At 47.5% G+C, this 25893-nt stretch overlaps 1 pseudogene; it reads left to right on the plus strand.

Annotated features, from left to right (window-relative positions):
* Positions 1-14328: 14328 nt before the first annotated feature.
* LOC125526151 lies at positions 14329-14467 on the plus strand (annotated as a pseudogene).
* The last annotated feature ends 11426 nt before the right edge of the window (positions 14468-25893 follow it).

A 25893-nucleotide genomic window follows, 5' to 3' on the forward strand; every position in this document is an offset into this window, starting at 1 on the left:
TTGTCCTGCGCATTGGTGTTAGCCACGAAGTCCATGTTGCCATCCGCTTTATGCTTGCCTCCGCCACTATTGCCTGCCAAGTGATGCTGCTGACCTTTGGAGTTGCCGTTCTTCTTTCCCTTCCCTGTCTTTTCATCATCAGACTCGGGATCCTTGGTACTATCGGAATCAGCATACTTTACCAAAGCGGCCATGAGAGTCCCCATGTCAGTGCAGTGGCGCTTCATCCGCCCTAACTTCAACTTTAGAGGTCCAAACCAGCAATTGCCTTCCAAGGTTATGACTGCGGTGTCAGCGTTGATGCGGTCTGAGGAATGCAGGACTTGCGAGACCCGGCGCACCCAATGAGTCGTTGATTCTCCTTCCTCCTGGACACAGGCAGCTAAATCCACTATCGACATAGGCTGCTTACACGTGTCTTTGAAATTATTGATAAACCGGGCTCGTAACTGGGCCCATGAACTGATAGAATTGGCCCGTAAGCTCTTTAACCAGGTACGGGCCGTCCCTTCAAGCATCATGGTGAAATACTTTGCACACGCCGCATCATCCACATCAAGCATCTCCATGGCCATCTCATAGCTCTCCACCCATGTCTCTGGAGGTTGATCCGCCGTATAATTTGGTACCTTGCGTGGGCCCTTGAAATCCTTAGGCAGGCGCACATTGCGTAAAGCGGGGACAAGGCAAGGTACCCCCAATGCGCTAGAAGTAAGCCCAGGCTCAACCGAGGTGGTCGGACGAACCGGCGTAAGTTGACGAGCTTGATGTTGTGCCGCTAACTCGGCCTCCCTGCGTGCTCGGGCCCGGTCCACCACCTCCTGAGCATTATCGACACCACCGGCCGGATTGTTGCCACGGGGCGCTCCACGCCGTGCATTACTTGACACAGCTGGTTCCTCCATATGCCTGCTATAACTCCGACTTGGACGTGGGGTAGAATGAATCCGGTCGCGGCTGTATGAATACGCTTCTTGTTGGACCAAAGCCGTCCTAAGGAGCTCCTTGACCCAGCGCGTCTCTATCGCCTGTAATGAATCACCTTCAACTGGAATGGCTTCCAGCCGGGCCGCAAGTGCAACAAGGTTATCCAGCGGATTGGAGTAGTGACCCGGAGGTGTGGGCACAGCCTGCGGTACACCAGTATTATGACGAGGCAGATCTATTAAACGGGGCTGAACCGGCGCGCCCGTCCCAGGTGCCTCCGCCCGGTTTACCACCGGCGGATTACTGGTTCCCGCTCCAGGGGTGTTGAAGAGGTCTCTGGCTTCGAAAACTGAAGGCAAACGAGATCGGTACTTCCTCCTCATGACTTCATGTGATGCATTTTGGTCCAACATGAGCCTATAAGCTTGTGCGTCCAAAGCGGCCCGCTCTGTAGTCATCCTGACCTCTTCAGCTGCTAAATCCGCTTTGGCCTGAGTGATCTGCTCCCTCACCTTTGCAATCTCTGCGTTGTGAGCGTCCTGATCCGCCGGGTTAGCCTCTGCCATGAGCGCAGCCAACGCATCGAACAAATCTGATAAAACTTGAGCCGGCGGGCGCACAGAGCCTCCTGCCCCAGCAGCCGTTGCCGCTGCTGAACCGGAAACTATCGCCGCGGCAGTCGATGAATGAAGCGCTGCTTGTGTACCGGCCATGAATATTCCAACCCGGTTGGGCAGATCAGAGGGGTCCGGAATACTGTCACCATCGGAACAGCCCCCAATCCGGCCATCTTGTAGCTGATACAAAGACTCAGTTTCTCCGGTTAACGACTCGTCGCCAGAGTAAACGACAGTTTCGCCACCAGATTCCGACCCATCCTCATAACTTCCTCCATGGATGACTCCCACGAAGGCACGTTTGACGGCCGGTTTAACCCGGGCAGGTCGCGCACGCTGAGCTGTCTCGACGAGGTCGGTGCAGGTGTCCAGCTCAGGGCCCGGTTCACCGATCTTGCCGATGAAAACGTGTATGCCACCAAAGGGGACCCGGTACCCGTACTCAATCGAGCCGACCTCGGGGCCCCAGCCTGCATCGTCGATGTAGATCTTGCCGCGACGACTCTTGGTCATCCGGCCCACAGCGTATCCCTCGAGTCCTTCGAAGCGGCCCTCCAAGAACTTGAAACCATCGTGCGATAGCCCCGCGGTGGGCGCCAACTGTCGTGGTTTTGTCACGGCAGATGTCCTAGCGAAAGGACTTAGTTGTGGAGCCATCGCAACGGGTTAACTCGAAGGGGTTAAAGCGGACAAAGGGACACAGAGAGTTTATACTAGTTCGGCCCCTTCGATGAAGGTAAAAGCCTACGTCTAGTTGCGATGGAATTGATGGAGTTTCGATGACTAGGGAGCAAACAAGCTTCGCCTAAGTCTCGAGTTGTGGTTGTCTGTCCTTGAACCGCTGCCAGGTCGTCCCCTTATATACACGGGTGACGCCCGTCAGTTCACAGAGTCCCAATCACCGGTTCATACTCGTACCCGAGTTGTTCTCTCCTTATTCCTAACTTACAATACAAGTTTACATACAAAGCAGGTTTACGGCTACAAGTGTCAAACCGACTACAGCCTTGGGCCCTCATCTATCTTCTTGGGCTTTAACACTCTTGGACTACTGATGAAGTTAACCCGGCCCAGGTAGGCCGGTTTACACCCAGTAGTAATATTCCCAACAACCCTCAAAAACCGCTGCGATCCCCTATACTTGTGGGTTATCAATGCACTGGTGTCATAATAATAAAAAATCTTACCATGTCATTTCCATGGATGTTGTCATAGTTCAACACGTGGACTAGTGGCACGTATTGACCATAATGTGGAGGAGTTTCATAAATCTTATTGAAAGTCTCAACATCAATAATAAAGGAGACAAGATGATCTTTCTCCTCGTAAGTTAGTTCGGAGCCATCAGTGTAATAGGTTTTGTCTACTACTTTCCAAACATTTTTTGAAGAATGGAAATATATAAGCTGTCAACTATTTTTATAAAAAAATATAAATTAGTTAATAAATATGTTTGATAAACTCACATAGAGGTAGAAGCGGAAGCATATCAACAACGAACCAAATGCCGATATTAGCTTCGTCGATATTATCTTCGTTGATGTCATCTTTAGGATTACCAAGATCGAAGGTGACATGCATACCCTCCCGAAAACCATACGCCTTGCACAGTGCTTCCCAATTCTAGCAACCAAAATGGGAGTAGCTCTCCGCATTGTATAGCTCTACGGCAAAAGCATAACCGTGATGGGTCCTGAGGTGAACTCTCTTTGTCTCCATATTCTCATGATCTTCGAAATTCAGCTTCTCCAAGACATGGCGTCTTGCATGACAGGGGATGCACTAGTCCAATTGTAAAACACGGAAATTACATGTTAAAAAAAGCAGAAGTCATGCTTAATTACAAAAAAAATACTTGTCGTCGTTGCGTACCTTACAAACATCGAAGGTCTCGTCGAGCTTAATACTGAAGCGCCGACCATCTTCCAGGTGAGGCATGTCGCACAGACCCCGGGCATCGCTGCAGTAGTCGCACTCAGGGATCCTATCGTCGTCAGACATTTCATATGTTCATTATTCAAAGATTAAACTTCTAGAGTTCAATATATGTACTAAAAACTAAATTAGATCATTATTATTCATCAGGGGTTGACTATCGGTCTATCGGGATTCTTCCTCTCTGACATTTGCGACCGTCGGTTATGGAAGCTCCTAATTTCATTTGAAAGTGCATTACACCAAAATGTCTAGCATCTTCGAATGAAAAAGAAGCTCCCATCACGACAACAGTCGGGATTCTTCTTCTCTCATATATGGTGGACACTCTCCATCACTGATTTTTCGACCGTCGATGATGGTCGCTACTCCTCCTTCCCCTAGTTCATAACAATGGTCTAGCACAAGGAGAAGAAGGAGAAGCGACCCCCACAACAACAGCCGGCATTCTTGTTCTCTCATATATGATGGAGACCCTCCCTCAATGATTTTTTAATTGTCATGTATGGAGCCCCAACAGACTTAAAGTCAACCCGAAATGTCGTTTAATTACCTTTCTAGCAAATTCGGGGCACTCTATATTTCCTACATATTCTAGCACAAGTCGTGCTAAAATTCATGAAAACATCTGGCATGACCTTTGCTAAAATAGGACATATCGAGCGACTGAAATTTGCCGGAATGGAAATGAATCAACACTCCAGCAATACATAGGCCACTCAGAGGTGTTCCCTGCAAACATATATAGGTCACTTGGGCAAGCACATATCCTTCATTTTCCAAATATTCATGTGAGAAATTTTTTGCGAAATCGTTTCATTTCATTATATCTCTATTCTCCCTCTCTCAAAATTCACTAGGCATCGAATTTTCTCTGTAATACAAAGATGTCCATACACATACAGATGTTCTTTTTTAAGCATGAACATAGTCAAGTTATTTTTTATATGAAAAAGTTTAAACTTGAAATGCTATCTGAATCAATTATTGTTTAAAAAACTAGCTCCACATTGTCACAACTACTCATGTACTACTACTACATCTATAAAAACATCTATGAAACTTGCATCGGCCACTTAGAGGTGTTCCCTGCAAACATAGATCACTAGCTTCACATTACTATTCACAAGACCTAAAATTTCCTATTCTATTCAAAACACCTAAAATAGTCAACAAAAACCTACATTTACTCAAATGACATAAAAATTATTCTATTAAAAACCTACATTCTATAATGTCTACATTCAAATTACCTACATTCTACAAGAACAGGAGAGAGAAGGGATGGAGGGAGGGGGGAGGGGCAGGAAGGAGGGAGGGAGGAGGAGGAAGGTAGGAGTAGCTACCTCCCTGGCGGCGGGTGGGCGACGGCGGCGGGTGGTGGCACGTGGGCGACTGCGGCGGGTGGTGGCGCGCGGGCGACAACAGCGGACGATGGTGACGGGCTGGGGATAAGGTGGAGTGAGAGTTAATGTGGTGAGTGAGAGGAAACGGACGGATGGGGATAAGGTGGGCTTAGCAGTAGCACGGCCCAAGCGACATGCGCTACGGTTAATGGCCATAGCAATAGCGCTCGTCAGGCAGCCATGGCTACTGCTAATTTGGGCCCACCACCTGCCCACGTGCAGACTTAGTAGCAGCACGGGCCGTCGACCCAGCGCTACAACTAAAATATTAGTGGTAGCGCAGTTTAGCAACCCCACGCTGCTACTAAGGCTAGACCCGAGGGTGGCCTTGTGGCCCACTTGGCAGTAGCGCTTGGGCCGTGCGCCAGCGCTACTACTAAGTCTTACCTGTAGCGTGTGCCCTGCACCCTCGCTGATGCTAGTTAACAGCAGCGAGGGGCTATTACCCCTCGCTACTATTTAGCTGCTATTTATAAGGTTTTCCATAGTAGTGGGATGACGTATGGAGAACTATGAAAGGCTCCATCCTTTAATATTAGGTAAAGATTTGTTTCAATGCGAGTGCAAATTAATTATGAACAATGTCTAGGTGAATCTTGTGTTTATCATTGTAGATCAATGGATCTGGAACCTGAGATTTGTTCTCAGGAGTGCTAAGAAAGAGTATGTGCTGGCTCAGCCCCTAGGTGATCCTCCTGCGCCAGGGGTGTCACAGCAAATTGCAGCTGCTTTCACTGTTCATTGTGGTGACTATGAGTCAATCTAGTGCCTCATTCTAACTTGCATGGATCCTGAACTATAGAAATTTTTGAACGGTCTAGTACTCAATTTATAATTGGGTCACTAGATGCTCTGTACAAGAAGCTGGCACGGACTGAACATTTTGAGATAACCAAGGCCTTGATTGAATGCAAGATGGCAGAAGGTTACTCAATGAGTGAGCATATGGTAAAGCCAGCTAGCTATACTGATAGAATGACTTCTCTAGAATTTGGAATTCCTACAACACTCGACACATATATTGTTCTTGCTTCACTCCCCCATCTTACAATGGTTTTATCATGAATTACAACATGAACGGGATGGATAAAACTACAAACAAACTCCCTAGGCCGCAAACTGCAAAAGCTGGAATGCAGAAGAACAAGCAAGTGTTGCTAGTCAATAAGACCACCAATTTAAAGAAGAAGGGAAAGTCCAATAAGAAATCGAATGGTGCCGGTGTGACCATCTCTCAGAAGAGGAACAAGCGTAGAGCCAACAAGGAGACCGAGTGTTTTAACTGTAAGAAAAATGGACACTGGAAATGCAACTGCAAGAAGTACTTGGTGGATAAGAAGAATGGTTCTTCCGACAAAGGTATAGAAGTTATACAAGTTAATGTTATTGATATTCTACTTGCTAATAATTCATGTAAGTCATGGGTATTTGATATCGGATCGGTTGCTCACATTTGCAACATGATGCTGGGACTGCAGAAAGTTCGCAAGCTGGAAAGGAATGAAGTCGTGATGTGTGTCAGAAATGGTGATGGGATCGCTGCTCAAGCAGTCGGAGCCATGTCTTTAAGTTTACCTTCAGGATTTATCTTAGAACTAAATAATTGTTATTTCACTCCGAAGTTGTGTAAGAACATTATCTTTGGATCGTGTTTAATAAATGAGGTTATTCTTATAAGTCTGAGAGCAATGGTTGTTCAATTTATTATAAGAATATGTATTATGGATTTTCCCCTATTGTCGGTGGTTTATTCATATTGGATCTTGAATGTGAAGAAGATGTCTATAACATTAATGCTAAACGTCTTAAGAAGACTGATAATACCACTTACATGTGGCATGGCCATCTTGGTCATACCGGAAAGAAGCGTATGCAAACACTGCATAAGTATGGAGTATTATCGTCTTTTGTTTTTGAATCATTTGACACACACGAGGCTTGTTTGATGGGTAAAATGACTAAGACGCCATTTACGGGTCATCTTGAACGGGTGGGTGAATTATTGGAAATAATACATAGTGATGTATGCGGCCTGATGAGTACACCATGGCGCGGTGGATATTTATACTTTGTTTCCTTCACTGATGATTTGACTAGATATGGTTATATTTACTTAATGAAACATAAGTCTGAAACTTTTGAAAAGTTTGAAGAATTTTGGAACGAAGTAGAGAATCATTGTGGCAAAAAGATAAAGTTTATGTGATCAGATCGTGGAGGTGAGTTTCTAAGTCATGAGTTTAGCAAACATATGAGTGATCCTGGAATAGTTTCACAACTTACTCCTCCCGGAACTCAACGGAGGAACGGAGTGTCTAAGAGGCGTAACCGAACCTTGTTAGACATGGTAAGGTCAATGATGTCACATATCGATCTGCCTTTATTTTTTGGGGGATATGCACTTGAAGCATCAACATATACACTAAATAGAGCACCGTCTAAGTCTATCGACACGACACCATATGAGTTATGAAATGGGAAGAAACCCAATTTTTCGCATCTCAAAATTTGGGGTTGTGATTATGTAAAGCGTTTATAGCCAAATAAGCTCGAAATAGACAAATGCTACTTTGTAAGTTATCTCAAAGAGACAATTTGGTATTCCTTCTACCACATGTCCGACGACAAAGTGTTTTTGTTGCAAATAATGGACACTTTCTTGAAAAGGAGTTTCAAGATAAAGAAGTAAGTGGGAGGACAGTACAACTTGACGATATTGCTGAATCTCTGGTGAAAGTAAGTTGGACTAACAAACCGGAATTTGTTCCAGAAGTTGTCCGCAATTGAGCCAGAAGTTACCACACCAATTGTAGAAACTCCAATTAAGTTTGTAACTGAACCGCGTAGATCAGGAAGAGTTAGCGAACCTCCTGCGTGGTTTCACAATGAAAATATTCATCTTAGAGGAAGATGAACCTGCGCACTACATAGAAGCAATGGCGGCGCCCAGCTCAAAAGAATGGCTTAAGGCCATGAAATCTGAAATGGAGTCCATGTACGAGAATCAAGTTTGGAACTTGGTTGAGCCTTCAGAGAGTGTGAAACCCATACAATGTAAATGGATCTTCAAGAGAAAGACGGACGCGGATGGTAATCCTACTATCTATAAAGAAAGGCCAGTTGCGAAAGGGGTTTTGCAGATTGATGGAGTCAATTATGAAGAGACTTTCTCACCGGTAGTAATGTTCAAGTGTGTGCAGATTATGATTGAACTGCATATTTCGAGTACGAGATATGGCAGATGAATTTCAAAATTGATTTCCTAAATGGAAATCTTAACGAGGATGTATATATGATGCAATCAGAAGGTTTTGTCGATCCTAAGGATGACGGAAAGGTGTTGTAGCTTGAAGGATCTATCTATGGTTTGAAGCAAGCATCGAGGAGCTGGAATCAATGTTTTGATGAAGTGGTTAAAGAGTTTGGCTTCATTAAAAAATGATGAAGAAGCTTGTGTATAAAAGAAGTTTAGTGGGAGCTCTATAACATTTCTAATCTTATATGTGGATGACATTTTTGTTGATTGGAAATGATGTAAAGTTTCTTAGCACAATAAAAGATTCATGAAAATTGTGTTTTCGATGATAGACTTAGGCAAAGCAGCTTATATATTAGGCATAAAGATCTATAGAGATAGATCAAGACATCTAATTGCGCTGAGCCAAAGCACGTACATTGACAAGCTTTTAAAGAGGTTTATGTGGAGAATGCAAAGAAAGGTTTTCTCCCAATGTCACATGGCACGACACTTAGCAAGAATCAATGTCCTAAGACAGTTGATGAGTTTGTGCAGACGAGTGGAGTTCCATATGCATCGACGATTGGATCCATCATGTATGCCATGGTATGTACAAGATCAGATGTTTCTTATGCGCTAAGTGTTAGTAGCAGGTAACAAAATGATCTTAGAGTGGCTCACTGGGCAATTGTTAAAAATATTCTAAAAAGCACCTCATGAGGAAAAAAAGACATGCTCCTTGTCTATGGAGGAGATGAAGAGCTCGTTGTAAATGATTACACGTATGCTAGCTTCATCACTGATATAGATGACTATAAATCTCAATCGGGCTATGTTTTCACCCTCAATGGTGGGGCAGTGGTTTGGAAGAGTTCATGCAGAACACTACTGCGGATTCTACAACGGAAGCAGAATACATTGTGGCTTCAAAAGTTTTGGAGGAGGCAGTCTGGATCAAGAAGTTTCTTGAAGAAATTGGTGTGGTCCCAAGTGCAATGAACCCAATGGCACTCTATCGTGATAATAGTGGTGTCGTTGTTCAAGCAAAGGAACAGAGATCCCACATGGACACCAGACACATCGAATGCAAGTATCACATTATCCGATAGTATGCCGATAAGGAGTTTGTGAAAGTACTCAAGATTCATATTATCCGAAAGTATGTCGATAGGAGCGTCTGCTAGCGCTCGACATGGTCGCCGGAGTCGTCGGAGTGGATCAGAATTGGAGAAATCGAAAGAGGGGAGAAGAAGAAACGGAGCTAGAGAGGAGAGTGAAGTGAGCTAGGGTTCCGGATTAGGTTTTTGTGGGACAGGGTAGGGTCGGGGTGGGCTGGACTAACGTGGTGGACGCGTCCGGGCCGCCCCATATCCGCCCTCCATTGGCTAGATATGAGGGGCGCCGGACAGCTCGGACTTTTGAGGCTATTGGGCTACGTTCATGTTGGGCTCACATAAAAAGGTTTTCCTTCCGTGACATAACCACATGGAGGCAAAATATCTGCTTTAGTGAGAACTGACAACTGGCTTAAGTTGCCCTCTGTTTCATAAAAGCGAATGTACATCATGTTAAAGGATGTCCTATTTGCTGACTGTTTTGGGCCGGCCCAGGTCCGGGGCTGCGCAACCTGTTTTTCCTTTTTTTATTGTTCCTTTTTTTCTTCTTTGCAATAATTTGGGATTTCAAAAATGGTCGTGATTTTGAAAACAATTGTTTGTATATACCAAAAAAATTAACTGACCTAAGTCGCTCCTTGTTTCATAAAAGCGAATGGACATCATGTTAAAGGGACGTCCTATTTGCCGACCGTTTTGGGTCGGCCCATGTCCGGGGTGGGATGCAACCTGGTTTTTGTCATTTTATTTTATTTCTTTTTTATTTAATATTTTTTCTTCTTTACAATAATTTGAGATTTCAAAAATGGTCATGATTTTGGAAACAATTGTTCACATCTAAAAATATTCATGATTTTGAAAATGAATGTTCTGGAAATAAAAAGAATCATGACTTTGGAAAAATGTTCGTGTATTCAGAATATATTCGTAAATTTTGAACAAATATTCGTGAATACAGAAATGTTCACTAGATTCAAAAAATGTTCCCAAATTTGAAATTTGTTCCCAAAATTCCAAAATATATTCATTGATTCAAGAAAATTCATTCACTTCAAAATTAAATATTTTGTAACTTTCAAAAATTATTCCCAAATTTCATAGGAATGTCTATCAGTTCAAAAAATATTCACCTATTCAAAAAAATGTTGACAATTTCTGAAAAACGTGAATTTGAAAACAGGTCATGATTTAATAAAATATTCGCAAAGTTGTAAAAAAATGTTCGTGGATTTGCAACAGATTCATGATTTTAAAAAAGAGTTTGTGAATTAAAAAAATGTTCATGCATTTCTAAGAAGTTAACTAATTAAAAAATTGATCGCCAATTTGAAAAAATGTGTATGATTCAGAAAATGTTAAAAAAAAATAACAAACACATTTGCGGGCTTGGAGAAAGATCACGACTTCGAAAACCTTCACAATTTTGTAAAAACGTTCACGGATTTGATAAGAGACAAAACCGATGTGTGTTATGCTAGGAGCTCGTGATATTCTTTTTCCTGTTACAACGCATGGGTATGTTTACTAGTTAAATTCTAAGAAAACATGTACATCTCTTGAATGAAACTGAAAATGAGGGATGGCTCGACAACAGCGCAAGCAAAACAGCCGAATGTCTCTGAAATATATTCCTTTAAATCAATTCAACGATCAGATATACAAACCACACAAATGAACCTCGTACCCACTAGCAATAGCAGGCGGAACAAAATTCTTGGATGGCGGCTCTACCTTCATTTTGTAATCAATAATTTTATCGGTTACATCCAACATGGCTACAAGAAAAACATCACGATGCTTCTCTTGGGGTAACAGTTTCTGCGTGACTTCCGCTCCCGCTTCTTCATGTCCTTCACCGTTGGTGTCTCTTCGCACTATATGGTCAACAAAAGTGACTGGGTTCAGACACTGTACACCCGAGGCCAACTTAATGCACCGGTTTCCAGTTTGCAATGCTTCCAGACTTTTCTCACAACCTCCTTTCGTAGCAGAGACCAGCCTCAGCGCAGGCTAAGAGCCTAAAGAAATAAAATAGATCCCCCCCCCCCTCCCAGGCCCCCGCGTCGCTCCCGCAGGGGCGACTCGGGCGGCTCAAACCCTAGCCCGCCGCCGGGGCTCCCTCCCCCTTTTCCTCTCCCTCGTCGCCGCCAGAGGGGGTCGCCGGAGTGCCGCGCGGCCGCCGAGGATGGTGGCGGCGAGGATCTGGTCGCTCCGCCCCGGTGGAGGATCTCGGAGCCGAGGTGGCAACCTCGGGCGGTGGTGCTGCGTCATCCTCAGCAAACGGCGGCAGCGGGTACTGGCCGCTCATCTCGGCCATGCGGGCGGCGCGGTGACGGCGGGCGATGGCTGTGGTGCGCGGTGGCTTCGGGGCACCCGCATCAGATCTGAAGGCATCTTCCTCTTCAACCTCTTGTCACCCTCGTCTCAGATCCGTTCTCCGGCGGCCTCCGGGCACCATAGCCGTGTCTCCTCTCGAGGTGGGGGTTGGGAGAGGGGACCGGAGAAATCCGTGGCTGGCAATTCCGGCCTGCCGGCGGCGACGCCCATGGACGCCGTCCCCTACCTATAGGCGCTGGTAAAAATGCCCCCTTTCCCCCTACTCTTCCTCCCGTGTTGCTCATGGACCAGGTGAAAACCCAAATCCCTCGGGATTGGGCGGCAGCGGCGCCGTGGGCGCCGTCACCCTCAAGGGGGTGCCGTCTTTGGTGAGCTTTGGGGAAGTGTGCTTGTTCTGGTTGGGGTTGCTCGGTCTTCAGCAGCCTTGCCGTGTAGCTTGCTTCTCCTCGTGTGCAGATATCATGGATTGCCGATGCTTTCCTTGGATGAGCTCCAAGTAGTTTGGCGGTGGTGTCCTGGTGCGGTCTTCCGGTTGGCAACGGCGTCGGTCGCTCTTTAGCCCTCGGGTGGGCGTCTCCACCTTTCGATGGATCGGCGCCCTTCGTGCCAGGGCGAGGGGGCAGGGAGCCCCCTTCTGAGGTGGAGGAGGGTGACATCGACGGCCAGAGTCCATGGAGCTGACAACAGAGCTCCTCCAACTACTGTTTGTTTCTTCCCCAAGCTTTGCTGGTGCCCTGCGTGATGTTCTGCTCGCTGTGGAAGGCTTCTTCGACTTCTAGCTGGACTTGTGCTTTAGTTTCCATATCTTTGCTAGTAGTTTGTAGTAGCCTGATAGCTTTTACACAGCACCATGTATCGGCTTGCTGTTTTGTTCTTTGTTTACTTTGTTTGTTCGTTGTAATCCTGGCCGGTTGATGGCTTTATTAATTCAAAGCTGGGCTCTTCTTGAGCCTTTGTTCTAAAAAAATATAAAATAGAGGAACGATCATGAATAATCATAGTCAAGCAATGATAAAATTAACTGCGCAAACATAAACGAGAATGGTCCCAGAATATACAGTATCATCTACAAAACATGCACAACTTAAATGTAGGACACCACACACTTTCAGGACCATTTGTTTTAAGATCGGCTTGAATGGCATGGGCACATTGAACGGGTCAATTTTAACTTCATTTCAGTTACCAATGCAGATAGGATCAATCGGCATTACAGTAATCATGAATGAATAATTTGGCACGACTACTTTTTCATTACACCACGTATGCTGATAGCATCAGTACACAACTAAAGGAAGGTCTATAACTTAACATGTTGAACTCACAAGAAAGCTAGGTCACTGGGCACTGACAAGTGGAAGATTTCCTTTGACTCGCTCCCTTTATCCTGAACTGATAGAACCTGAGATGGTCCAACCAGGTTAATACTCTAGCTAGTTAGATTATTGCCGTGCTCGAATAGGACAATTTTCTAGTTAGTCCAAGAAAGTTAATGTTTCACCCAGATTAAGGAATTCTAATTTGGGGTCAAGGTATTTGCAATATCCATCCACAAAACATTGTGTTTGCTTGATTTAATATTCTAGTCTACACTTAAGTACAGTCTTAATCCTTGATATGACTATCTCACTTATCAATACGAGGTTACAGACCTAAATAAACCCACATACTGCGATATCCCGGGACTAATTCCCTCGGTTGTAAATGTCGTCTAACAGAGTGTCCAATAAAATTAAATAGCTGAGGGTGAAAGGGGAAAGGGAACTATACATCCTGACAGAGAACGACCACATTCATTCAACAACCTAATTATGGTATATATAACTAACACTGAGTTAAAGTCAGTATCACAGCACGCAAATGGTTGACCAGAAGAAGAAAATAATTTGGAAGGAAACCATATGAAAGCACAACACCTATGGCAGACCGTGTGCTTGTTCAGCATATGTATTCTTAATATACTAAATCTGGCCAGGTTTGATTTGTTAAACACGCATTGTAGAGATAGATGTAGGGATAGATGTTTAAGTAGTTTCGGTTGGCATATCCTCGCATATCCTTTGTAACCGAACTCTCCTTCCTCTATCCCTTCTTCTCCAAGTTTGTAATCTCAACAACCTCATGTATGCGCTGTTATTTAGGGAGGTGCGCCCCTGCCATATAAACACGCAACGCGTCCCTCTAACGAGGTAAGACGCTTCCCGCATATCGCACATGGTAATCAGAGCCCTTCCTCTCTCCATCTAGCTATCCCGATTCCATCTAGTGCCATAGCCATGTCTTCATCCGGCGCCTCCCAACCTAGCCTCAATGGCCAGGTCACCGAGAAGCTCAACCGCACGAATTACGTGCTCTGGCGCACGCAGGTCACACCCCACCTGCGGGGCGCCGGTGTCTTCGGCTACGTCGACGGCACCTCGCCGGAACCGGCCAGACTCCACGTCACCAAGGACAAAGACGGCAAGGAGACTTCTGAGCCCAACCCTCTCCACCCACTTTGGGTCAGGGAGGACCAACAGGTGCTCGGCTATTTGCTGAGTACGCTGTCCAGGGAGGTTCTGGTCGCGCTCACCGCGATCACCACGGCGCGTGAATTTTAGTTGGCTTTGGCAGGCATGTTCTCATCCCAATCCCTCAGCCGCGTCAACAACATCCGAATTGCGCTCATCAACGCGCAGAAGGGCAACCAGTCCGTTGCCTCCTACTTCGCCTCCCTCCGCGGCCTCGCTGATGAGCTCACCGCCGCCGGAAAACCCATCCAGGATGACGAGTTGATCTCGTACATCCTCCATGGGCTGGATGCCGACTACCAGCCGCTCGTCTCCGCCCTCGACGCCCGCGTCACGCCTGTCACCCTCAATGAGCTCTATGCCATGCTCAGCAACTTCGATCAGCGCATGGCCCAATTCCATGGCTCCTCCGGTGGCTTCAAGTCCTCGGCCAACGCCGCATCTCGCGGTCGTGGTCGCGGTCGTGGCTCTCCCCGCACCAAAGGGCGGCCCAGAGGCAACATCAATGGTGGTGGCTCCTCCAACTCCCGTGGCGGCCGCTCCTCCAACTCCAAACCTCGTCGTGGCGGCAGCTCCACCAGGTCTCGTCCGGATTCCCCTCGCTGTCAGATCTGTGGCAAGCCTGGGCACACGGCCAAAGACTGCTGGTACCGCTACGATGAAGATGACTATGACTCCCAAGACGAGGACAAAGTTGCTGCAGCTGCGGACGGCTCCTACGGCGTCGACACCAATTGGTACGTCGACAGCGGGGCCACTGAACACATCACCAGCGAGCTCGAGAAGGTGACCACGCGGGAGAAATACCGCGGCAAGGACCAGATCCACACTGCTAGTGATGCAGGTATGAGGATTCATCACGTTGGTCATACAGTTATTAAAACTCCCCATCGCAACCTTCATCTCAAAAAAAATTTGCATGTCCCTAGTGCTAGTATGAATCTTCCCTCCGTTCATAGAATTGCCATTGATAATCATGTCTTTCTCGAGTTTCATCCTTTTTTCTTTTTGATCAGGATCAGGCAACGAAGAAAGTGCTTTATCGAGGTAGATGCGTTCGAGGGCTCTACCCATTGCTTCTGGAGTGTCGAAGATTCAATAAACGAGCCTACGGTGTTGCCAAGCTTTCGTCAACCCGGTGGCACGATCGATTAGGCCATGCCTCTTTTTCTTTAGTTGAAAGATTTCTTAGGAAGAATAAGCTCCCGTTTGTTGGTGAGCGCAATATTGAAACAATTTGTGATTCATGTCAACGTGCTAAGAGTCATCAGTTACCCTATCCTCTATCAACTAGTGTGTCTACGAAACCATTGCAATTAATTTTCTCTGATGTTTGGGGTCCTGCCCCTAGCTATGTTGGTCGACACACTTACTATGTGAGTTTTATAGATGACTACAGCAAATATTCCTGGATCTATCTTCTTAAGAAATGATCCGACATCTTTCAAGTCTTTCAAAACTTTCAAGCTCTCGTTGAGCGCAAGTTTGACAGCAAGATCATTGCTGCTCAATCAGACTGGGGGGGGAGAGTACGAAAAGTTGAACTCTTTCTTCCAAAATCTTGGTATTTCTCACCATGTATCATGCCCTCACGCTCACCAACAAAACGGCTCTGCAGAATGTAAACACAGACACATTGTTGAGGTAGGACTAGCCCTCTTAGCCGGCGCCTCCATGCCCCTCAAGTTTTGGGATGAGGCTTTCCTCACGGCTGTCCATATCATCAACATGCTTCCTAGTCGTATCATCAATAATGAGACTCCAGTAGAGAGGCTTCTTCATGTCAAACCTGACTACAAGTCCCTTCGTGTGTTTGGCTGTGCGTGTTGGCCCAATCTTCGTCCCTACAATAATCGTAAACTCATGTTCCGCTCAAAGCAATGTGCTTTTCTTGGCTACAGTCCACTTCATAAAGGTGTCAAGTGCCTTGACATCTCCACCGGTCGTGTCTATATCTCTAGAGATGTGGTCTTTGATGAAACCAAATTTCCTTTTGCTGCTCTTCATCCTAATGCCGGCGCTAGACTCCGTCAAGAAATACTTCTTTTGCCACCTCATCTATCCGGCCTTGATCACGGGGGAGAAAATAATTGTGATGATCCAATGATGACTAACCCTCCTAACCATGCACATGAGCTTTGTGATGATGCAGGAGAAAACGGAAGTGAAAACAGAGAAGAAAATGATGCACAAATCAATCCACAAGTGCCATATTTCATGTGTCACGAGGAGGGGAGCAAATCTGCCTCGGAGTGCGCTGGATCCGCCTCGGGATCGCTGCAGGAGCAGCAGCACAGGCGATCTGCATCGGGATCCGCGCGGGCTGACACGTCAGAACCGACAGCGGGTCCGCTCGCTCGTGCGACCGGCAGCGACTCCGCGCGTGCCACGCGCCCGTCCGCAGCTGGAGGCGACCCCGCGCCCGCTCCTCTCCACTCAGCGCTCGACACCTGGCACCGCCTGGGTGATCAAAGTGGCAGGCGTTTTCCGGACGAATTGCGCTGCTACAAGCGGCGCGTCAAGACGCGGCTGACGGGCGCTGAATCTGGTGCTGATTCACGCGGGCCCGCGCCATTATGTGCTCCTGACGAGCCGGTCGGGAGGCCGGGATCTTCTGCGGCGCCTACAGCATCTGGGTCACGGGACGAAGCCACAGAGGATCCGGGGCCTGCACGAGGCGAATCTGCCTCGGAACCTGCAGTGCCCAGAACTCCTGTTCCTGACTCAGGATCTTCTGTGGCCACAGATCTGGCTGCACCATCACGACGACAAACTCGGCTGCAACAAGGTGTGATCAAGCCTGTTGATTATAAACATATAACAAAATATGGCCTAGTTTGTTCCACAGGTGAACCAGGTGAGCCAAGAGCGCTTGAGGAAGCACTCCGTGATGAAAAGTGGAAAAAGGCAATGAAGGAAGAATATTTGGCACTTGAGAAAAATAACACATGGCATCTACTCCCTCCACGGCAAGGTAAAAACCTTATTGATTGCAAATGGGTTTTCAGAATAAAAAGGAAATCTGATGGAACCATTGATCGATACAAGGCAAGACTTGTTGCCAAGGGTTTTAAGCAACGGTATGGAATAGATTATGAGGACACCTTTAGTCCTGTTGTCAAAGCTGCAACCATACGTCTTGTTTTGTCCATTGCTGTGTCTAGGGGTTGGAGTCTCAGGCAGCTAGACGTACAGAACGCATTCTTGCATGGTGTTCTGGAAGAGGAAGTATACATGAAACAACCTCCTGGGTTTGAAAATGAAAAAGCACCCTCATTTGTATGCAAACTTGACAAAGCACTGTATGGGTTAAAGCAAGCACCAAGGGCATGGCACTCACACCTTTGTCATAAAATGCAGACACTCGGCTTTGTTCGTTCCAAGTCTGACACTTCACTGTTCATTTACAATAAATTGAACACATCCATATTTGTTCTCATTTATGTTGATGACATTATTGTTACAAGTTCATCCGATGAAGCAATAACTGCATTATTGAAGGACTTGAGCACAGATTTTGCTCTTAAGGATCTTGGAAATCTTCATTATTTCCTAGGGATTGAAGTGAAGAAACATGATGATGGACTTCATCTCTCCCAGGAAAAATATGCCACTGATTTGGTAAAAAGGGCTGGCTTGCAAGGTTGTAAACCCTCATCCACTCCTTTGTCAAGTTCTGAAAAATTGTCTCTTACAGAAGGTACACCTCTAAGCAAAGAGGACAGCACTAAATACAGGAGCCTAGTCGGTGCATTGCAGTACTTAACTTTGACAAGGCCTGATATTTCTTTGCTGTCAACAAAGTATGTCAGTTTCTTCATGCACCCACCACTGTTCATTGGACTGCTTCTAAACGTATAGTTCGATATGTCAAAAATACTTTGAGCATTGGTCTTAATTTCAGCAAGTCACCATCCACCTTGGTTAGTGCCTTCTCTGATTCTGATTGGGCAGGCAGTCTGGATGATAGACGCTCCACTGGTGGCTTTGCAGTCTTTTTTGGTCCTAACCTAATATCATGGAGTGCAACGAAACAGGCAACTGTGTCTAGATCAAGTACAGAGGCAGAATACAAAGCATTGGCAAATGCAACAGCAGAAATTATATGGGTTCAATCTATTCTTAAAGAACTTGGTGTGAAACACACTAAAGCCCCATGTTTGTGGTGTGATAATCTTGATGCTACCTATCTATCTACTAATCTTGTGTTTCATGCAAGGACAAAACACATGGAAATAGATTTCCACTTTGTCAGAGAAAGGGTTGCTAACAAGCAACTTGACATTCGGTTTGTGCACTCTAGAGATCAAGTTGCTGACGGGTTTATCAAGGCTTTGCCCACACGGAGTTTTGAAGATTTCAAGCATAATCTCAACTTGATAAAGTTGTGATTAAGGAAGGGTGTTAAACACGCATTGTAGAGATAGATATAGGGATAGATGTTTAAGTAGTTTCGGTTGGCATATCCTCGCATATCCTTTGTAACCGAACTCTCCTTCCTCTATCCCTTCTTCTCCAAGTTTGTAATCTCAACAACCTCATGTATGCGCTGTTATTCAGGGAGGTGCGCCCCTGCCATATAAACACGCAACGCGTCCCTCTAATGAGGTAAGACGCTTCCCGCATATCGCACATGATTTACCTGCTTTTTTTGACTTTTTTCAATCAGTAAAAAACCTGACCAATGGGGTGATGACACATTAATTAGTGGGGGGTCTGGGCATGTAGACATTGGGTGGATCTAGCGATTCAGTAGGAGTATACAACATTCTCTTTGCTGTGTCAGTTTGTACATGTTTGATTTGACCACGTCTCTTGTTGGAAAAAATCTGCATGCCCAGCTCTTGTGATTTGCGTGGCTTTTGTTCGCATGCGGTTGTTCTCCTACGTACGTGTCCATCTTCTAATTTTGACAGCGTAATTTGTGTGGTATTCGTGCGTGTCGCTCCTCCCCATCGCTTTACTTTCCAACTCTCGATTCCCAATGCAGCGCGGCCTTGCCGCCCTCGATGGAGCCCTCTCGAAGGCCTAGGAAGAAGGTTCCCGTCAGATCCTCCACCGCCTTTATACACCTATAAAAAGCCCCCTACCTTCGATCAAGGGCATTCGGCGCGCCTCCATTGACGCAGCTGCATCTCGATCTTTCTCAATTCTCCACCAGTTCCACCAGCAACAATTTGCCGAGAGCGACAGCGGGATGAGCAGGGTGGAGGCCAAGCAGCAAAGAGTTCGGTGGCGGCATGTACGTACTTGTCGTGTCATCCAGCCAGGCGCGCCCGAACGCGGAGACGATGGCGCCGTGGTGCTCGGCGGTGTTGACGGCGAGGCAACACGTAAGAAGCTCCTCGAGGACCCGTGACGACGCCCGTACGTTGTCCTTGTCGTCCTTCGCCGCGATTATCTCTGCCATGCTTTCCAGAATTGTCCTCCTCTCGGTCCGCCGATCGACTCCATCACCACCAGGCCGCTCTCCCGCAGCCGGCGACGCCGCCTCTGTAGCATGGTGGTCGCCATCGGAGGCTGCTCCTACGCTGTCCTTCTTCCCTTTAGCCAGCCGCTCGGCTTCACCTGTAGCAGTGCAGTGGTCGTCGCCGTCACGTCCTGGCCGTCAGCGACGCGCTGCCGCTGCTCGAGGCCTCCTTCTCCCCATCGACCTTCTTCGCGGCGCCGGTCGGGGCCTGGACGCTTGGTATGGATCGGCCGTAGCTTGAGCCCATGGAGCCGGTCGGCTGCGGCCCTAGGCTTCGATGGCGGGGTGGATTCCGAGCGCGGGCCACAGTGGTGGCTGGCTTCGTGGTCGTGGAAGCTACGACCTCCACCTTCAGCCGGCGATGGAAGATGCAAGCACATGCGCCCTAGCGCGCGAGGGAGCCTACCATGGTGCGTAGCTTACGGGACCGCATCAACAACCTGCCATGGACGGCGTCCTCCTTGGTCCTCGCCTCCTCGGTCGGTTAATCGGCCAAGCTCATCATTGATACATGTGAGGCTACGTCCAGTCTCCAGTGTTGCCGCCCTGAGGAGCTGCAGTGCAGGCCCCCTCAGGCACGAACGTCCACGGCGGATGAAACCAGCTTGCTTGCTGGCGGGCATCCGATGCGATAGTTGATGACGCGCGATTTTAGGAGGGAGGTTGGGCAGGTACTTTCGGAGGACGTGCCGTGGATGGCACGGCTCGCCGTCGTCGCCTGCATGGTGGAGGAGCTCCCGATGTGCTTCGCTATGAGTATGACCATCGCCTCCGAGCGCGCGGTGCACGAGTTAGCTGGGCGACTACTTCGGCGTGGCTATCTACATCATCACCAGCACGCAAGTGTGCGGGGCCCGTGACATGGCAGATGCCGGCCTCCTCGCGGTGGCTACGGCAACGGCAACGGGGTTGGTGGTGAACGCCTCCCTGCCCAACGCCGACCGCCTCGCCTCCGACCCGCGTTCCATCGCCGCAAGAACGTCAACCGCTGGTGGAACAAGGTCTTCCAGCTGGAGGCCTGGGCGTACGTTAAGAACCTGCAGCGCCCGCCAAAGTCCGACGCGGCGCAGAACCACCACCAGCCGCGGTCCGGCGAGCAACAGCAACGACTACCAGCGCGGCCAGTACACCGACGCGAGAGACAGCAGCAACAACAACTACCAGCGCAACCAGTCCGGCGAGGAGCATGACGGCAGCAAGCACAGCGACGACCAACGGAGCTGGTCGGGCAACGTGCGGTCCGGCGAGCAACAGCAACGACTACCAGCGCGGCCAGTACACCGACGCGAGAGACAGCAGCAGCAACAACTACCAGCGCAACCAGTCCGGCGAGGAGCATGACGGCAGCAAGCACAGCGACGACCAACGGAGCTGGTCGGGCAACGTGCGGTACTGATTGATGACGAGTGAGAGCTTGGAACTGAGAACGCACTGATGGGCGCATGTTGTGTGCTTTTTTTTGGATGCAGGGGTTTAGAAGTGCGAGTCCACAGCCTGCATGTGTGATGGCATGTGTAATTATCCTAATTACTGGCGAGTATATATGCTGCGTAAGTTTCCTCTGTGCATTGAGCGGTTATTGTTTTGTGCATGCATGGAGCGCGGACGGTTGTTCTTGTAAAACGTATTGTTTGGGAAACTGCTCGACACCCTAAACGGGGTGTGGCTATCTCATTATATAATAGTACCAAAGGGTACAGTACAATTACAGGTGTATACAAGAGTCCTCGTATATATACAGTCTAACACCCTCCCTCAATCTTAACTATGGCCTGAGGTACAAAGCAAGTTAAGATTGCGCCTACAGCCTACAAACTGTGGTTGTGGAAGAGGCTTCGTGAAGATGTCAGCAAGTTGATCCTTTGACGAGATGAACTTGATATTGAGAAGCTTCTGTGCAACGCGTTCCCGAATGAAATGATAGTCTACCTCAATATGTTTCGTCCGAGCATGAAACACCGGATTGGACGAAAGATAAGTAGCACCAATGTTGTCGCACCAAAGCACTGGAGGATGAGCAGAAGAGACTCTCAATTCTCTCAACAAGGACTGAACCCATATGATCTCAGCAGTCGCATCAGCAACTGCCTTGTACTCAGCTTCAGTACTGCTGCGAGACACCGTGGCTTGCTTGCGAGCATTCCAGGCGATCAAGTTAGGACCAAGAAACACTGCATATCCCCCCGTGGATCGCCTGTCATCAGGACTGCCAGCTCAATCTGCATCTGAAAAGGCGGATATCTCACAAGATGGTGCAGGCTGGAGAAGCAAACCATAGGAAGCAGTGAAGCAGATATAACGGAGGATACGCTTCACATCTATCCAATGAGACGTCCTGGGTGCATGGAGGTACTGACAGACACGGTTGACTGCATATGAGACATCAGGTCTGGTGATAGTAAGATACTGCAGACCACCAACTAGACTGCGATACTCAGTAGCATCACCAGGTGGAAGAAGATCTCCATCAAGAGCAGACAGCCGATCAGTAGCAGACATCGGAGTGATCGCATGTTTACACTTCAGCATGCCAGCACGACGCAACAAGTCCAGAGAATACTTCTTCTGAGTAAGGGTCAACCCAACAGAAGATCGCGAAACCTCCAGACCAAGAAAAAAATGCAGAGCACCTAAGTCCTTGACAGCAAAGTCACCACTCAAGGCAGCCACAAGACGATCAGCAGCAACATCTGAGGAACTGATGAGGATGATATCATCAACATAGACCAGTAGATACATCGTAACCTCAGGACGCTGAAGAAGAAACAAGGACGTGTCAGCTGTGGAGGGAAGAAACCCCAGCGCCCGAAGAACAGAGCCAAGACGATGATGCCACGCACGGGGAGCCTGTTTAAGTCCATATAGTGCCTTAACAAGACGACAGAGATGATGAGGACGTGCAGGATCCACAAAACCCGGCGGCTGATGTTGGGGAACGTTGCAGAAAACAAAAATTTTCCTACTCGTTTCACCAAGATCCATCTAGGAGTTCATCTAGCAACGAGACATCGGATGCATCTACATACCTTTGTAGATCGCGTGCGGAAGCGTTCAAAGAACGGTGATGATGTAGTCGAACACGACGTGATCCAAATCACCGATGACCAAGCGCCGAACGGACGGCACCTCCGCGTTCAACACACGTACGGGACGGGAGACGTCTCCTCCTTCTTGATCCAGCAAGGGGGGAGGAGAGGTTGATGAAGATCCAGCAGCACGACGGCGTGGTGGTGGATGCAGGGCGTCACAGTAGCAGGGCTTCGCCTATACTACGAGAGAGAGACGTAACGGGGAGAGAGGGAGGCGCCAGGGGCTGGTGTATGAAGTCCCTCCTCTCCCCCACTATATATAGGAGGGCCAAGGAGGGGTGGTGTGCAGCCTAGGAGATCCAATCTCCTAGGTGCGGCTGCCAAGGGGAGGTTTCCCTCCCCCCCCAAGGCACCTAGGGGTGCCTTCCACTAGTTGGACTCTTCCTTTAAGTGGAACCCTAGGCGCATGGGCTTTTGGGGCTGGTGCCCTTGGCCCATCTAGGCCAAGGCGCACCCCCTACAGCCCATGTGGCCCCCCGGGACAGGTGGCCCCACCCGGTGGGCCCCCGGGACCCTTCCGGTGGTCCCGGTACAATACCGATAACCCTGAAACTTGTCCCGATGGCTGAAACAGCACTTCCTATATATAATTCTTTACCTCCGGACCATTCCGGAACTCCTCGTGACATTCGGGATCTCATCCGGGACTCCGAACAATATTCGGGTTACTGCATATTCATATCTTCACAACCCTAGCGTCACCGAACCTTAAGTGTGTAGACCCTACGGGTTCGGGAGACAAGCAGACATGACCGAGACGACTCTCCGGTCAATAACCAACAGCGGGATCTGGATACCCATGTTGGCTCCCACATGCTCCATGATGATCTCATCGGATGAACCACGATGTCGAGGATTCAATCAACCCCGTATGCAATTCCCTTTGTCAATCGATATGTTACTTGCCCGAGATTCGATCGTCGGTATCCCAATACCTCGTTCAATCTCGTTACCGGCAAGTCACTTTACTCGTACCGTAATGCATGATCCCGTGACCAGACACTTGGTCACTTTGAGCTCATTATGATGATGCATTACCGAGTGGGCCCGGTGATACCTCTCCGTCATACGGAGTGACAAATCCCAGTCTTCATCCATGTCAACCCAACAGACACTTTCGGAGATACCCGTAGTCTACCTTTATAGTCACCCAGTTACGTTGTGACGTTTGGTATACCCTAAGCACTCCTACGGTATCCGGGAGTTACACGATCTCATGGTCTAAGGAAAAGATACTTGACATTGGAAAACTCTAGCAAACAAACTATACGATCTTGTGCTATGTTTAGGATTGGGTCTTGTCCATCACATCATTCTCCTAATGATGTGATCTCGTTATCAATGACATCCAATGTCCATAGTCAGGAAACCATGACTATCTGTTGATCAACGAGCTAGTCAACTAGAGGCTTACCAGGGACATGTTGGTGTTTGTTATTCACACATGTATTACGATTTTCGGATAACACAATTATAGCATGAATAAAGACAATTATCATGAACAAGGAAATATAATAATAATGCTTTTATTATTGCCTCTAGGGCATATTTCCAGCAGTCTCCCACTTGCACTAGAGTCAATAATCTAGTTACATTGTGATGAATCGAACACCCATGGAATTCTGGTGTTGATCATGTTTTGCTCTAGGGAGAGGTTTAGTCAACGGATCCGCTACATTCAGGTCTGTATGTACTTTACAAATCTCTATGTCTCCATCTTGAACATTTTCACGAATGGAGTTGAAGCGACGCTTGATGTGCCTTGTCTTCTTGTGAAACCTGGGCTCCTTGGCAAGAGCAATAGCTCCAGTGTTGTCACAGAAGAGCTTGATCGGCCCGACGCATTGGGTATGACTCCTAGGTCGGTGATGAACTCCTTCACCCATATTGCTTCATGTGCTGCCTCCGAGGCTGCCATGTACTCCGCTTCACATGTAGATCCCGCCACGACGCTCTGCTTGCAACTGCACCAGCTTACTGCCCCACCATTCAAAATATACACGTATCCGGTTTGTGACTTTGAGTCATCCAGATCTGTGTCGAAGCTAGCGTCGACGTAACCCTTTACGATGAGCTCTTCGTCACCTCCATAGATGAGAAACATTTCCTTAGTCCTTTTCAGGTACTTCAGGATATTCTTGACCGCTGTCCAGTGTTCCTTGCCGGGATTACTTTGGTACCTTCCTACCAAACTTACGGCAAGGTTTACATCAGGTCTGGTACACAGCATGGCATACATAATAGAACCTATGGCTGATGCATAGGGGATGACGCTCATCTCTTCTATATATTCTGCCGTGGTCGGACATTGAGCTGTGCTCAATTTCATACCTTGTAACACAGGAAAGAATCCCTTCTTAGACTGATCCATATTGAACTTCTTTAATATCTTGTCAAGGTATGTGCTTTGTGAAAGACCTATGAGGCGTCTCGATCTATCTCTATAGATCTTGATGCCTAATATATAAGCAGCTTCTCCAAGGTCCTTCATTGAAAAACTTTTATTCAAGTAGGCCTTGATGCTGTCCAAGAGTTCTATATCATTTCCCATCAACAGTATGTCATCTACATATAATATGAGAAATGCTACAGAGCTCCCACTCACTTTCTTGTAAACGCAGGCTTCTCCATAAGTCTGCGTAAACCCAAACGCTTTGATCACCTCATCAAAGCGAATGTTCCAACTCCGAGATGCTTGCACCAGCCCATAAATCGAGCGTTGGAGCTTGCATACCTTGTCAGCATTCTTAGGATCGACAAAACCTTCCGGCTGCATCATATACAATTCTTCCTTAAGGAAACCATTAAGGAATGCCGTTTTGACGTCCATTTGCCATATCTCATAATCGTAGAATGCGGCAATTGCTAACATGATTCGGACGGACTTTAGCTTCGCTACCGGTGAGAAAGTCTCATCGTAGTCAACCCCTTGAACTTGTCGATAACCCTTGGCGACAAGTCGAGCTTTATAGATGGTCACATTACCATCCACGTCTGTCTTTCTCTTAAAGATCCATTTATTTTCTATGGCTCGCCGTTCAACGGGCAAGTCAGTTAAAGTCCATACTTCGTTTTCATACATGGATCCTATCTCGGATTTCATGGCTTCCAGCCATTTTTCGGAATCCGGGCCTGCCATCGCTTCTTCATAGTTCGAGGGTTCACCGTTGTCTAACAACATGATTTCCAAGACAGGGTTACCGTACCACTCTGGTGCGGAACGTGTCCTTGTGGACCTTCGAATTTCAA

This window comes from Triticum urartu, chromosome 7 (genome assembly GCF_003073215.2).
Source record: "Triticum urartu cultivar G1812 chromosome 7, Tu2.1, whole genome shotgun sequence".
Taxonomy (NCBI): Eukaryota; Viridiplantae; Streptophyta; class Magnoliopsida; order Poales; family Poaceae; genus Triticum; species Triticum urartu.